We start from the raw sequence: 13,326 nt of genomic DNA, 5'->3' as shown, positions 1-13,326 counted from the left end.
TGATGTTTTCTCTTCTTCAGAAGCAGTTTTTGGTAGAATAGTACTTCAGGCAGCTGTTTTCAGTTTGATTCTTCTGCTTATAATTTCAGTTTTTTTCATTATAAAGATTAAAACTTTTGATTTGGGGTGTGGATTAATTTTTCAGCGGAATTGGCTGTCTTTATTTTTATCCCTCCCTCTCTAGTGACTCTTGCGTGGAGTTCCACATCTTGGGTATTTGCTATCCCATACGTCACTAGCTCATGGACTCTTGCCAATTACATGAAAGAAAACATAATTTATGCAAGAACTTACCTGATAAATTAATTTCTTTCATATTGGCAAGAGTCCATGAGGCCCACCCTTTATATGATGGTTATAATTTTTTTGTATAAAGCACAATTATTCCAATTCCTTGTTGATGCGTTCGCTCCTTTCTTATCACCCCACTTCTTGGCTATTCGTTAAACTGAATTGTGGGTGTGGTGGGGGGTGTATTTATAGGCATTTTGAGGTTTGGGAAACTTTGCCCCTCCTGGTAGGAATGTATATCCCATACGTCATTAGCTCATGGACTCTTGCCAATATGAAAGAAATGAATTTATCAGGTAAGTTCTTACATAAATTATGTTTTTTCCTGTCACCTGCCGGCTGAAGATTCCTGTTTGTCCCACCCACCTCCTTGTGTTTTTGATGTAATGATGGCAGCAATGGGTTATGTACGGCTCCATTCAGGGTTTTAGGTTAGCATGGCAGGGGTAGGTTTATTCGAGCTAGCCTTTGTAAGCCCATGTTTGTAATATTTTCTCTTCCCAGTGATAGCTGGTTTGTGTGGTCAGCGGAATTGGGGTCCCTGTACAGGTTAAGAGAGTATCATCACACTCTGGTGGCGGGAAGTCATGGGCCCCTTTGATACATCCGTAGGCTGAGTAAATGTGGTGGAGCGATGGCCGGGCCGAAAAGAGGGGCCTACAATTCCAAGTGGCTGCTTTGGGTGTCCCTCCTATTAGGTGAGCCAAGGGAACTCCCTACAAACCCTGTTTTCCAGATGGGGTGGAGCATGGGGCTCCGTCCCACCTTCCAATGGGGGCCTTGACCTCTTGTCTAACTAGGAAATTTAAGGACTCATCCTGCCGCCATCCATAGTTAAATCGGTTACAGTGTTATCAGGTTTTTTTTTAATAAACCTGTCATGGTCTTTTCCTCCATACCTGTTTCTGTGTTTATTTATGGTTAAATGTTTGGTAACTACACTGGGAAGCCCAACTAGAACTTTTAATCCCTTAAGCCCTTAAAGTTTTTTTTGTTTTTTTTTAATGTATAGTTTTGCTTATTTTTAAATAACATTGCTCTGATTTTCAGACTCCTAACCAAGTCCCAAAGTTTTAGGAGAATACCGACAGATACCTACTCCAGCTTGCTTCTGTTTGTGTAAAGGGTCTTTTCATATGCAAAAGAAGGGGGGGGGGGTGTCTTATTTCCCACTTGTGTGGGCTTTCCAGCTACCTTTTCAACAGAGCTAAACTGAGAGCTTCTAAGTAAGTTTTTAAACAGTTTTATACTGGATTTTTTAAATCAGTATCTATGCATCTTATTCTTTATAGTAGTGTCTATTACATGCAGTTATACAAAAATTGGTGTATACTGTCCTTTAAGCAATGTCACGCACCTCGTACCGATCGCACAAAATGCGGTCATCAAGGCACGTAACATGTATGCAGTCAAATAACATCCTAACAGTAAACAACATTGCAAAGATATCATTATAAAAACATTCATTCAGTGTGCAATAAAAATATATATGTGGTGTACGATCCAATTGTATAAACACTTCATGTATCATGTACATTATGGAGTATGGTAAGAAGACAGAGGTAACTAATCTAATGTGCTGTTCACTGGTTTCTATGTCCATGCTCATTTGGTGGCATACATATTCACTGACCCAATAATGTTTCTTCGAGACTACTTATGTCCCACTCCGCGATCATAGATGAATCCATAAATCAATGATAGAAGGGGCTAAAGTCCAGCACTGTATTCAACCACCTTGGTGTTACTGTGTCCAGTGTATAAATCCACCTGGTTTCCATTTGTTGCAACCTCTGTGTTCTGTTACCTCCTCTTGGCATGGGGGGTACATAATCTATCAGCATAGTTCTCAAGCTGGATACATTATGCTTGTGTTCAGAGAAATGGCGTGCCACAGACTGTTCAGAGTTACCGTTTTTAATGGCTTCCCTGATAGCATATCTGTGGTTTCCCATCCTTTCTCTAAAGGATGTCACCATCTTTCCGACGTAAACCAGGGATCACTGGCACATGAGGATGTAGATAACATGAATGCTGATGCATGTAAGCCTAGGTGAATCTTAAAACGTTTATTTCGGTGTGGATGTTGGAAAGAAGATCCCCTAACCTAATACTATTACAGGTTATGCAATCACCACATTGAGCAAACCTTCTTTGAGAACTTCAGCCAGGTGGTTTTCTGGTAATATCTTGCAGGGTCAGTCTCAACCAAAATAACTCTTAAGTTGCGTGCCCGACGAAATGCCATTCTCGGTGGATCAACATATTAGAATGGTAAGTACCTGTCCTATTTGACCAATTCATAACACTGTCTTATAGAAGACCTCAACTGGTTATGGGAAGTATCATATGTGGTCACAAAACTTAATATGAATTTTCTAATGACACTTTTTGTTTGTTTTCTTGCATTTTCCATACTGTCCCAACTTTTATGGAATTGGGGTTGTATATATACCTGTATATATTGTGACAAAGAATTGGGGTTGTATATATATATATATACATACATACTGTGTATATATATATATATATATATATATATATATATATATATATATATATATATATATATATGAAGACAAGAGAAAAGATAGAGTATCTGTTAAGAGACCCCTTGGTATACGAATGTTTATCCAAATGAGTTTAAAAATAGATGGTATAAATCAGACTGCAGAAGCGTATTCTATGAAGTAGAAAATGTTCTATAGTTGTGTATTCCTAATGTGTATACATATAGAGCACACACAATATATAGGAGCAAGAAAGGACTAAGTAGTGTCTAATCATAAGTTGTTAATACAAACATGTCATACCTTAACTGGTCCAGGAAGACCTAGATAATCTCTGTAAAGACTATAAAATCAAGAAAGACAATCTGTCTAAGAAAGATTTTATAAAACAACTAGAAAAAGATCGCAACATCATAATTCGGGAATATCTGTTTATTTGGATATGTACTCTGTACAACTGTATGTTTTATTTACAAGTTTGCCAGTTTTTAATGCTTTAAAGATTTTTAGGCATGATATACTGACATTAATAATCTGTGTTCTGATTCCATTGCACAACTGTATGTTTTTTTATGCAAGTTAGCCTATTTTGATGCTCCAAACAGCTTTAGGTGTGAAATTTTTGTATTAACAACTTATGATTAGACACTACTTAGTCGTTTCTTGCTCCTATATATTGTGTGTGCTCTATATGTATACGCATTAGGAATACACAACTATCGAACATTTTCTACTTCATAGAATGCGCTTCTGCAGTCTGATTTATACCATCTATTTTTAAACTCATTTGGATAAACATTCGTATACCAAGGGGTCTCTTAACAGATACTCTAGTTGCATTTTGTAGTGCCATTTTAGTGCGCCCTTCATTATCTATCTTTTCTCTTGTCTTCATATAATTTATTTCTTATTTTAGCTGGAGGTGTGGGGGACTCTCCAGCTTGGATAGATAGATTAGGGCAGCATTAAATGTGATCTGACAATTTTCTTTATTTTAGACTCTACACACTTCTTTTCTTCTAATATATATATATATATATATAAAAACCCATCAGTTGTACAGTGTTACCCTCCAATGGTCATCTGCCCGGGTGCCAACATGCAATCAATATTCCAAAAGAAATGGTCGCACTCTCAGGTCTTTTTTAGTGAAAAATCGTGGTAAATTTTAATGAAACGTTTTCGGGGTATTCTTCCCCATCATCAGCATAAACATACAGTGCATCAAACAAACTTAAATAGAAGCCTATTGCTCGTTAAACATAAATCAAAAATACCTGTGTGTGAAGATTTCTCAGTGTGGTGGCGCCAAACAGTGTGTGTGTGGAACGCATGTTTGCGTTCCACTATGTGAACCGGAAGTGTTAAGTGCAATATTGTATCCGGTATCCTCATTTCTATACAAAGCTTGTAATGTTATAATATCGATACAAATTTACTGTGTTAATAAATTAAATTGCTAAAGTATGTAATAGTGTTTCAAACTCTGTGCCATTATTGACAGTGTATCTTATTCTACATATTGTTACAATTGCGTGAATTTATTTAGCCGGTGCCTTCTGCACTACTCATAGGCTCATATATATGCATGTGCATTGTTCCCTATTATCTAAATTACATCTCCCTTACTGGAGTGTTACTATAGTTCATTATGATGATCTCTGTGACAGGTTCTATAGAGTTCGCTGTCATCTTATAGTTGTCATAGGAACCATTTGTTCTGCCGGTTCTACTTGGGCGGATGGATCTATTGATTTACCTAGTTCAGATTTACCACTATTCTATGGCCAGTATGTATTACCTTCATGTCTCACTATTACCATGATTTTTTTGGACTTCAATCATTTACGTATCACTTGTACTTGTCCTGGAATGTGCTTGTTAAAGGGGCTAAAAGTATTCTCTGGCACTTAGTGTATGTAGTATATGTATATCATCTTAAGTCTCGTATATGCTGGCATTAGAACAAGGAGGATCGGACCAACCGGTGGCCAGACACTGTGCCGACATGAGACACCAGGTGTCCACTATCAGATATATCCTAATTGATCATATCCCCCCCCTTGATAGGGGTGGTGACAGAAATAAGGCCCTGCTTAGAAGAGAAGCTGAATGGATATATAGATTGGGCACGGTAGCCCCAGGAGGGTTAAACTCACCTCCGGATTTTAAAGCGCTCATTTAAGCTGAGACACATACTGGGGCATGGCAAATACACCTTGAGTACTATGTGACAATGCACTGAGGGTCAGGCCTCTAGGGGGGTAGACCATACAGCGCAGGGTGCACTACCTAGCGTTGGGGGAGTCATGGTAATGATGCCTCCAATGCAACATCACTCGGTATATTAATGCCAATTGCCAACAAGTTCTCATGCAGACTTAAAAGACGGAGCTTCCTTTAAATCCATGGCAACTACACAGAGATGATCCATCTGCACTAGTCTAAGGCGACAATCTTAATGTGCAGAGAACAACCGACAGGAACATCAGAAAAGACACAGGTCTAGGAACCATGGGTACATAACCATGACAGTGAGGACATCAACCATCCAATTGAGGAAGACATCCCATACGTCCAAGGGTCAGGTTGTGCCAACATCAAAAAATAGGGACACTGTACTAGGACTGTCCAACTATGATGAACTCAAAGATTCAATTAAGGATGGACATCACTATATAGAAATTTGACACGGAGCAACTATATGGACTAACAGAGCAACAATAGCTTTCTCTAATACACAATAAGAGAGCTAAGATGTATATAATACACGTAATGTGTATACAGGCACAAGAGAGATAGATAGATATAATTTAGAACAAAATCAATACCAATTATACATTACTAGAGCTAAGTGTGTAATGTAGCAACAGCAGTTAGGTTGCTATTTTCTATTTTTTGTTTCTATATATTTCTTATTTTTTACTAATAATTTTGTATTTTTACCCATGCTAAATGGTTAGAGGATTTTATTCTCCTTTACTGGTATTCAGGTCTATAGGAGGGGATCAATCACATAATCTATAAATATAGCCTAGGAAAACATATACGAGACTTAAGATGATATACATATACTACATACACTAAGTGCCAGAGAATACTTTTAGCCCCTTTAACAAGCACATTCCAGGACAAGTACAAGTGATACGTAAATGATTGAAGTCCAAAAAAATCATGGTAATAGTGAGACATGAAGGTAATACATACTGGCCATAGAATAGTGGTAAATCTGAACTAGGTAAATCAATAGATCCATCCGCCCAAGTAGAACCGGCAGAACAAATGGTTCCTATGACAACTATAAGATGACAGCGAACTCTATAGAACCTGTCACAGAGATCATCATAATGAACTATAGTAACACTCCAGTAAGGGAGATGTAATTTAGATAATAGGGAACAATGCACATGCATATATATGAGCCTATGAGTAGTGCAGAAGGCACCGGCTAAATAAATTCACGCAATTGTAACAATATGTAGAATAAGATACACTGTCAATAATGGCACAGAGTTTGAAACACTATTACATACTTTAGCAATTTAATTTATTAACACAGTAAATTTGTATCGATATTATAACATTACAAGCTTTGTATAGAAATGAGGATACCGGATACAATATTGCACTTAACACTTCCGGTTCACATAGTGGAACGCAAACATGCGTTCCACACACACACTGTTTGGCGCCACCACACTGAGAAATCTTCACACACAGGTATTTTTGATTTATGTTTAACGAGCAATAGGCTTCTATTTAAGTTTGTTTGATGCACTGTATGTTTATGCTGATGATGGGGAAGAATACCCCGAAAACGTTTCATTAAAATTTACCACGATTTTTCACTAAAAAAGACCTGAGAGTGCGACCATTTCTTTTGGAATATTGATTGCATGTTGGCACCCGGGCAGATGACCATTGGAGGGTAACACTGTACAACTGATGGGTTTTGATATTTCTATACAAGTGTACCCCCTCAGCCTGATTTTTTCACTCAGTGAACTATAGTTTTGGATTTGGTATTGAATTTCTCCAGTGCTTACATTACAATACATTGGGATCCACGCTGAACATTTCTACAACTTACAGCAAGCGCAGTTATGGAACCAGTTCCTCTTACGTCTTTGACCCTCCCTCCCATTGGGACAACTACCATGGAACAAGATCCTGATGTAGGAGCACAAGCCCGTGGGGCCCAGATTGGCACAGTCACATACACCCCAGACGATGCGCCAAGAATCCTGTTCGCCCCTATCAGCAGAGCGACGGCTGGTGAGACCCCTGTTAATATATACCATAACTTATTGAAACTCAAAAAGCGAGAAACAGACCTAACATTACACGGTAGCTATCTTTCAGAATATCACAGGTTAAACCATATCCCTAGGGGTTTCAGGGTAAAAAATATCCCTACAATAGGTCGTGACAATCCTGAATTTAGAAAGAAGTGGTGCCACATATTAAATAAGTGCTCCCTAGATCTTATCTTACTAGTAATAGAGGAGGTCACTACAATACTTAACAAGGTCAAAAACGAGATAGTAGCATTTGAACAAATACATAATGAAACACTTGCAGCAGATCAGCAGGAAAACTGGCTCACCAAATTACAGCAACAGGTTGATAAATATAAAACTGAATTAGCAGTATTTAAAAACAGGAAACTTGAATCTGTGAAAGCAGACTACACTAATGGTAGAGTCTACAAGTGGCTAACTGGTACATCAGAGGGTAGACCTAGGAGACCTTTTCGACCTAGGAGAGTACAATTTACAACAGTTGACACCAGTGGTGCTGATTCATCAGAAACAGACACTAGCATCACTAGACACACACCCACATCACCAAATACATATCAGACGCAACCCCCATACCATCCCCCATATATACATAGGGGACAATCCACCCCTGATCATCATTTTTTAGGGGTTACCACGAGGTCACGCAGAGGAGGGGGAGGCACTCTAGACCACACATCAGGAGGGCAAGGGGACAGACACAGACCCACACGCCGCAACAGACGGAGGATATAGTGATCAATCTTAGTAGGCATGCTCTTACAGCAGCAGAGAGCTCCATGCTCAATAAAGGTCTATCGTTTATACCAAGTCATAAAACTAATGAAATGGACCTTAAATTGGACTTGTATAAATTGAATCGCACAATGAAAATTAAAGAATATTTTCAGCACGCTCCAATAACACCAGAACTTACTAATCCTGTCCATAAGTGCAAAAAACCCAGTACATTCGAGCCAACAAACAGTAGTGCCAGCACTAAGACATTTATGAGGCTAGTGGCACAAGATATGGAAACACATAATAAGTCCAACAAATGGAGACACAACCTCACAAACACTGAAAGAGCAGCTATTAAAACCTTACAAAATGACCATGCTCTGGTCATTCGCCCTGCGGATAAAGGTGGGGCAATAGTCCTGATGGACTATGAGGATTACAAAGAAGACATACTTAAGCAATTGACTGACAACAACACTTATAGCAAGTTACCAGGTGACCCTACGGTCAAATACAAGAAAGAACTGGATGGTATCCTTAAAGTAGGATTTGAACAAGGATACCTAACGGAACAACTCTTTGAATACTGCACTACAACACATCCAAGAATCCCAATATTATACACCACCCCAAAGATACACAAAACCCTACACCACCCACCAGGGCGACCCATAGTCTCTGCAGTACAATCACTCACACAGCCAGTGGCACAAGTAATAGATATTTTCCTCCAACCCATTGTCAAGACTGTCAGATCATTCATTTCAGACACTAATGACCTTATTAGGAAGATGAGGGATGTGCATGTGGAGACTGGAGACATCCTGGTCACCCTGGATGTCAACAGTCTCTACACTATCATCCCTCACGACACAGGACTCATGGCTACCAAACATCACCTCATAGACAGTACACTGTATGAGGGACCCCCCATTGACTATTTTTTGACACTAATGGAATACTGTCTCACTAGGAACTACTTTCGCTTTGAGACATCTTTTTATTTGCAACTTACAGGCACTGCGATGGGGTCTAACATGGCCCCATCGTATGCCAATATATATATGTCTCAATTTGAAAACCAATTCCTATGGAGCACTGACACATCGCAGGTTGTGTACTACGCAAGATACATCGATGATGTGTTCATGGTGTGGCGTGGCGGACAACAGGCGCTGTCAGAGTGGTTTATGAAATGGAACAATACCCCTACACCAGTGAGATTCAAGATCACGCACCACCATAAAGAGATACAATTCCTAGACCTCACTATCTACATAGATGGTAATTCCTTAGGTACCACACTCTACAGCAAGCCTACTGATAAAAATTCCATTTTAAGTGCAACAAGCTGTCACCCCCCAGCCCTATTAAAAGGGATAGTCAAATCACAGATGACAAGAGTAGTGCGGAATAATTCAAACAGAGCCACAGGGGTCTCACAGCTACAGCTCATGCGAGACAAATTCTTACAGCGGGGATACAAGCAACAGATGCTTGACAGTACCCTAAAACAAGTCCTTCCACACACACAGGACAGCCTGATACATAAGGGGAATCTGACAGAGAAGCTGAACAAATTGATAATGGCAACAACGTTTTCACCTAACACCACACAAGCTGGTAACATACTAAGAGAACACTGGCCAATAGTGCAGTCTGACCCTAAATTGACCTTCACGCACAACCTGACACCAATGGTAGCATACCGGAGGGGAACTAACCTTAAGGACAGCTTGGTACGCACAGACCCTAAATCAAGCTACATGGATACTGCCCACACTAACATCAAAGGTTCATACAGGTGCCTAGGGTGCACAACATGTAATGGTCTCATAACAACTAAGAACTTTCACCATCCTCACACGAATAAAGTATTCAAGATCAAGCACTCAATATCCTGCACTACAACATTTGTAGTTTACCTTTTATTCTGTCCATGTGCCCGGTTCTATGTGGGTAAGACGAGCGGAACACTCCGCGATAGGATGGCTAACCACAGACGGGCAATACGGCTGGCATTAGAACAAGGAGGATCGGACCAACCGGTGGCCAGACACTGTGCCGACATGAGACACCAGGTGTCCACTATCAGATATATCCTAATTGATCATATCCCCCCCCTTGATAGGGGTGGTGACAGAAATAAGGCCCTGCTTAGAAGAGAAGCTGAATGGATATATAGATTGGGCACGGTAGCCCCAGGAGGGTTAAACTCACCTCCGGATTTTAAAGCGCTCATTTAAGCTGAGACACATACTGGGGCATGGCAAATACACCTTGAGTACTATGTGACAATGCACTGAGGGTCAGGCCTCTAGGGGGGTAGACCATACAGCGCAGGGTGCACTACCTGGCGTTGGGGGAGTCATGGTAATGATGCCTCCAATGCAACATCACTCGGTATATTAATGCCAATTGCCAACAAGTTCTCATGCAGACTTAAAAGACGGAGCTTCCTTTAAATCCATGGCAACTACACAGAGATGATCCATCTGCACTAGTCTAAGGCGACAATCTTAATGTGCAGAGAACAACCGACAGGAACATCAGAAAAGACACAGGTCTAGGAACCATGGGTACATAACCATGACAGAGAGGACATCAACCATCCAATTGAGGAAGACATCCCATACGTCCAAGGGTCAGGTTGTGCCAACATCAAAAAATAGGGACACTGTACTAGGACTGTCCAACTATGATGAACTCAAAGATTCAATTAAGGATGGACATCACTATATAGAAATTTGACACGGAGCAACTATATGGACTAACAGAGCAACAATAGCTTTCTCTAATACACAATAAGAGAGCTAAGATGTATATAATACACGTAATGTGTATACAGGCACAAGAGAGATAGATATAATTTAGAACAAAATCAATACCAATTATACATTACTAGAGCTAAGTGTGTAATGTAGCAACAGCAGTTAGGTTGCTATTTTCTATTTTTTGTTTCTATATATTTCTTATTTTTTACTAATAATTTTGTATTTTTACCCATGCTAAATGGTTAGAGGATTTTATTCTCCTTTACTGGTATTCAGGTCTATAGGAGGGGATCAATCACATAATCTATAAATATAGCCTAGGAAAACATATACGAGACTTAAGATGATATACATATACTACATACACTAAGTGCCAGAGAATACTTTTAGCCCCTTTAACAAGCACATTCCAGGACAAGTACAAGTGATACGTAAATGATTGAAGTCCAAAAAAATCATGGTAATAGTGAGACATGAAGGTAATACATACTGGCCATAGAATAGTGGTAAATCTGAACTAGGTAAATCAATAGATCCATCCGCCCAAGTAGAACCGGCAGAACAAATGGTTCCTATGACAACTATAAGATGACAGCGAACTCTATAGAACCTGTCACAGAGATCATCATAATGAACTATAGTAACACTCCAGTAAGGGAGATGTAATTTAGATAATAGGGAACAATGCACATGCATATATATGAGCCTATGAGTAGTGCAGAAGGCACCGGCTAAATAAATTCACGCAATTGTAACAATATGTAGAATAAGATACACTGTCAATAATGGCACAGAGTTTGAAACACTATTACATACTTTAGCAATTTAATTTATTAACACAGTAAATTTGTATCGATATTATAACATTACAAGCTTTGTATAGAAATGAGGATACCGGATACAATATTGCACTTAACACTTCCGGTTCACATAGTGGAACGCAAACATGCGTTCCACACACACACTGTTTGGCGCCACCACACTGAGAAATCTTCACACACAGGTATTTTTGATTTATGTTTAACGAGCAATAGGCTTCTATTTAAGTTTGTTTGATGCACTGTATGTTTATGCTGATGATGGGGAAGAATACCCCGAAAACGTTTCATTAAAATTTACCACGATTTTTCACTAAAAAAGACCTGAGAGTGCGACCATTTCTTTTGGAATATATATATATATATATATATATATATATATATATATAATTATATATATATATATATATATATATATACAGTATATACATATTGTGACAAAGATACCCCTCTCCTTCTTGGGTATTTTGTCCTGGGAACAGCTTTGACACACAGGAGCCGATTTACCAAGTGCTCAATCGGCCCCAATGCAGCTGTTTCCACATGAGCCTTTAAGCTCGCCAGAAACAGCAGTTAAGAAGCAGCGGTCTTAAAGACCGCTACTCCTTAACTGGTCCGCCATCTCTGAGGCGGCGAACAGCAATCAGCCCGATAAAATACGATTGGGTTGATTGACACACCCTGCTAGCGGGCGATTGGCTGCGAATCTGCAGGGGGCGGCATTGCACAAGCAGTTCACCAGAACTGCTTGTACAATGCTAAATGCCGACAGTGTATGCTGTCGGTATTCAGCGATGTTGTTGAGCTGACATGATCTGCTCAGCGTATTATGTCCTCCCAACATATGATAAATCGGCCCCACAAACTACACAAAAGAGAAACACTTCAAACACACTGGATTAGATGAAAAGCCTTTGCCTGTTTATTCACAGATGATTTGCAGGAATACAGTTTTAACCTAATCAAAAGAACAAAACAAAAACCTTGCACAATGGTGCTTACTAAACAGAATAAAGTATCTATAACTAAAGTTGTGTGGCTTTTCCACACACCTGCAAAATTCTAAAACAGATTTCACAGCTCCCAGGTCTAGAACTTCTAGACAGCAGCACAACTCCATATCCTCTGTCTTTCACATACAGGTTCTATCTAGCAGCCTCAGCACACACTATTTAATAGGGGTTAATTGATCATAATTAGCTGCAGATGAGAAAACCTTAGGCCTAGATTTAGAGTTTGGCGGTAGCCGTCAAAACCAGCGTTAGAGGCTCCTAACGCTGGTTTTAGGCTACCGCCGGTATTTGGAGTGAGTCAGGAAAGGGTCTAACGCTCACTTTCCAGCCGCAACTTTTCCATACCGCAGATCCCCTTACGTCAATTGCGTATCCTATCTTTTCAATGGGATCTTTCTAACTCCGGTATTTAGAGTCGTGTCTGAAGTGAGCGTTAGAATTCTAACGAAAAAACTCCAGCTGCAGAAAAAAGTCAGTAGTTAAGAGCTTTCTGGGCTAACGCCGGTTTATAAAGCTCTTAACTACTGTGCTCTAAAGTACACTAACACCCATAAACTACCTATGTACCCCTAAACCGAGGTCCCCCCACATCGCCGCCACTCGATTAAATTTTTTTAACCCCTAATCTGCCGACCGCCACCTACGTTATACTTATGTACCCCTAATCTGCTGCCCCTAACACCGCCGACCCCTATATTATATTTATTAACCCCTAACCTGCCCCCTACAACGTCGCCGCCAGCTACCTACAATAATTAACCCCTAATCTGCCGACCGCAAAGCGCCGCCAGCTACATTATAGCTATGTACCCCTAATCTGCTGCCCCTAACACCGCCGACCCCTATATTATATTTATTAACCCATAATCTGCCCCCCTCAACGTCGCTTCCACCTGCCT

Source organism: Bombina bombina, chromosome 3 (genome assembly GCF_027579735.1).
Source record: "Bombina bombina isolate aBomBom1 chromosome 3, aBomBom1.pri, whole genome shotgun sequence".
Lineage (NCBI taxonomy): Eukaryota > Metazoa > Chordata > Amphibia > Anura > Bombinatoridae > Bombina > Bombina bombina.
The sequence above is the reverse complement of the archived record's forward strand: the minus strand, read 5'-3'. Positions refer to the sequence as shown.